Below are 3,630 nucleotides of genomic sequence, written 5' to 3'. Positions count from 1 at the left end.
TGGAACGAAAGGAGCTTTAAGGTCCTTTCCAGTCTAAACAATTCTTGAATTCTATGACTCAAACATATTTTATTTCTCCTCAGGGATTAACAGTGCCCTTCATGCATTTCAGGACAGGTTTCTGGCCCAGGCTGACACTTGAGCAATACATCCAGAGCAGGGCAGGCTGTGGGCATCACCCCCCCTTTCCAAATGTCCCCTCAGCCCAGGTCCTGTGCCCATACTTATCAGCTTCATTATGCTTATTTCTGTATTTTCCATATGGGCACATACATATGGTCTGCTTAAACAAGTTTGCAGGGTTAATTGGAAAGCAGTTCTTTATCGGATATTTAATATTTAGCACTTCTGGGGCAATTTTCACCAGCAGAGATCACAAAACCAGGCAAGTGCTGTGGCAAGTGCCCAGCTGTGCCGATGGGCAAGCAGAGGTGCCAAAGCCCAGGTCCCTATTCACAGGGAAAGGCAGGTGCCCAAGGACACCTGGAAAACCTACAGCAGGGCCAAAAATTATATTAACTCCTGGACCCTGTTCCTGTTTTCCACCTCTTCACAGCATACACCACACTGTACTTTTTGTCACTTCCTTCATGACAATAAAGTAATCACAGTTGTCAGTGCCGAGGCAAGAGAAGCCACAAAGGGGAAAATAAAAAAAAGGAGATTTTAATTTCATTCGTAACAGACTGGCAAGTTCTGAAAAATTAAAAAGCATAACGTATGGATTAATGGACGTGTCCAACATGTCTTTTACCAGCAAATATTGGAAGGAGAAGGAACTCTTTTTTTTTTTTTTCCCACTCAATTTACCATATGCATCACAGGGAAAAGGGATTGAGGTTCTCTGAGGAAGCGAGGAAATCAGCCTCAGTGTGTGTGAGGTCAGTCTGGAGGCTGTCGGACAAGATGTTGAACTAAAAATATTATCCAAATTCCATTTTTCAGGGTGCAGAAGGGATCATTTTAAAAGCAATGGGATTTTTTTTTGCACGTGCAGAACCAAATGCTGATGCTTTTCTGCTTTGGCCCCTGCTATCACCCCAAGACTGCAGGGCTGTGCCCTGCGCTCCCCTCCTGTCTTTAATTATTTGGAGGTGAAATGAGAAGTCAATTGCCCTCCTCAGACTCCAGTTTTGTAAGGAGCCTTCCTAAGTTATTCTTTCTGATGCCAGCAAATAATGTTCTTCCCCTCCCCAGTGTTTTTCCAACTATTTATCTGGATTTTGAACAGATTTTGTACCTGGGTGGGTATAGTCTGTTTAACATTTAATAAACCTGCCCCCAAATTTAGCCACTTTCTGACTAATTTAGATCGAGTTTCTGCAAATGCCAGGCCTGTTTGTAGCATCCCTGACCTGCTCACATGAATATTTGCACAACTTGGCACCTAAATTACCCCTGCCCTCCTGCCTACACCAAATCCAGGGATCCAGGACAGGCACCCCGGGGATGTCCTGCCTGCACGGGGCGTTAGTTTTATGTGCTCTCTATCTGGTGTCGTGTTTAGCTGGGTGCATTACTTTGGATTTGGATTCGAACTGGACTTGCTAATAGCAGCCATGATTTAAGAGTCCTGGCTCCTACTTCCGACACGATAACTGCCTTAGAGAGTGACCTTAAAGCAACTCATCCGCCCGCAGTTATTCTGTGAAAAAGGAGCTGCTCCTCCGTGGGAGTGCGTGCAGGACAGGGACCCCTGGGGAGTTCTGCTGCCCTGCCAAGCCTGGCGCTAGGAAGTCTGGCCGGACTTCCCAGCTCGGCCGCCGAGCTCACCAAGGCTGGACGAGAGCGCAGCCTCTTGGTGGCTCAGTTTTCCTCACCCTCTGCAGGTCCAGAATTGGAAAGGGGGAATCTGCGGAGTACCCAGGGTGCCAGGGATTGTCACCGTTAGTAGTAGCCGTAACGAGAATATCAGAGCGCTACGCGCTCATCATTTCTGCTTCGTGTTTGGTGATAATCGGAGTGTACCGAGCCTCCGTGGTGTATTTTCCCGTCTTTTGGTGACAGGTGCTGTTAAACCACATAATTATTATTATCATTATTGTTACTGTTACTGCTTTTTGCGATGTGCCCTCACACTTGATAGCCAGAACCATACCGAGTTTTAAAATTTTAACGGTTGATTTGGTTTAATATCCCAATATTCACAGTGAGAAGCGGCACACCCCACCCCGGGAGCACCCCACCCCGTGCCCCGCGGGGTGCGGGAAGGGGGGACACCCCCTTCCCCCCGCACCCCCATCCAGCAGCAGGTAAGCAGGGGGACATCGGGAGGGGGGCGCGGCACTGGGGGGACACACACACACACGCACGGACCCACAACCTCTCCGCAACCCGAGCCGCCTCTTGCGCAAGGCGGTTGGAGATAAATATAATATATAGATATATTTATTTATTTCTTTTCCCCCGGAGCGACACGGTGTCTAGACGCCCACGTGACGGGGCCGGGGCCGGGCCGGGCCGGGCCGCTGCGCACTGCGAGCCGCCGCCGGTGCGGGGGGGCCGGGGGAGGGCTCAGGCACCGCGCCGGCTCCGCTCCAGCCGCGCCCCGCGCCGCCGCCGCCGCTCCCCCCGCACGCACCCGGGGGAAGGCGGAGGTGCGGGGAGGGCGGCTGACTGCGGAGAGCGGGGAGAGGAGGGGGGGAAAAAGGGGGAGGGAGGGGAAAAAAAAAAAAACCACGAAAGGAGGAGGAGAAGTAGGAGGAGGAGGAGGAGGGGAAGGAAGGCAGGAAGGAGGAGTGAAGAGCAAAAAAAAGGCACCGCGGCAGAGGCGCCGGCAGCAGGGAGAGGGGTCGGCGGCCGGCGGGCACCCCCGCACCCATGTAAGCTCCGCCGGGAGCGGCGGGCCCGGCTCGGCCCGGCGCGGCTGCTGGGGAAGGCAGGAAGGAAGGGACACAGCCCCACTTTTCTCCTTTTTTTTATTCTCTTTTTTTTTTTTCTTTTTTTTTTTTTTTTCCTTTCTCTTCGTAGCAGCCGGATCAAGACTCCGTGTGGATTAAACCTTTGGAAAGAAGGAGGGGAAAAAAAAAAAAAAAATAAAAGCCCACCCCGAAACCCCCACAGCAGGACGACCTGGGCTTTTAAAAAGGGATACAACACTGGATGCGCTCGTTCGCCTCTTTTGTGGCAGATGCTTCATCCGACGTCCAAACCTTAGGGTTGGTGTTTTTCGGCTTTTCATTTTTTAATATTTTTCCTTTTTCATAGACACCTTTTTGGGTCTCTCTTTTTGGTTTTGCCTGCCGGCTCTGCCCTGCGCCGCATCCCTACCGCCGCGCCCGCCGCCCGGCGCGGCGGGTTGATGGGCGCCGCGGCTCCGGGGCGGCCGAGGCTCCCCCGCGGCTCGGGCCGCGCTCCGCACCCGCGCACGGCGGCGCGGCGCCGGCAGCCCCCGCCCGCTTGCCCTCGCTACGGGCGCCGCGGGCTCTAGACGGGGATTTTTTTCGTTTTTCTTCGCTTTTTTGGGCAAAGCCGGAGCGAGCGGCGGCTCTTTCCCTTCCCTTCCCCCGCCTTTATTTTTTCCTTTTTCCTTTTTCTTTTTTTCCCCCGGTTTTTAATTTTCTTTTCTAATTCGATTTTTCTTTAAATTTTCTCGCAGCGGGCGGAGGCGCGGCCGGCGCGGTCGGCGCG

The sequence above is a fragment of the Lichenostomus cassidix genome, chromosome Z (assembly GCF_008360975.1).
Source record: "Lichenostomus cassidix isolate B80296 chromosome Z, HeHo_3.0, whole genome shotgun sequence".
Taxonomy (NCBI): domain Eukaryota; kingdom Metazoa; phylum Chordata; class Aves; order Passeriformes; family Meliphagidae; genus Lichenostomus; species Lichenostomus cassidix.
Note: the sequence above shows the minus strand (reverse complement) of the source record.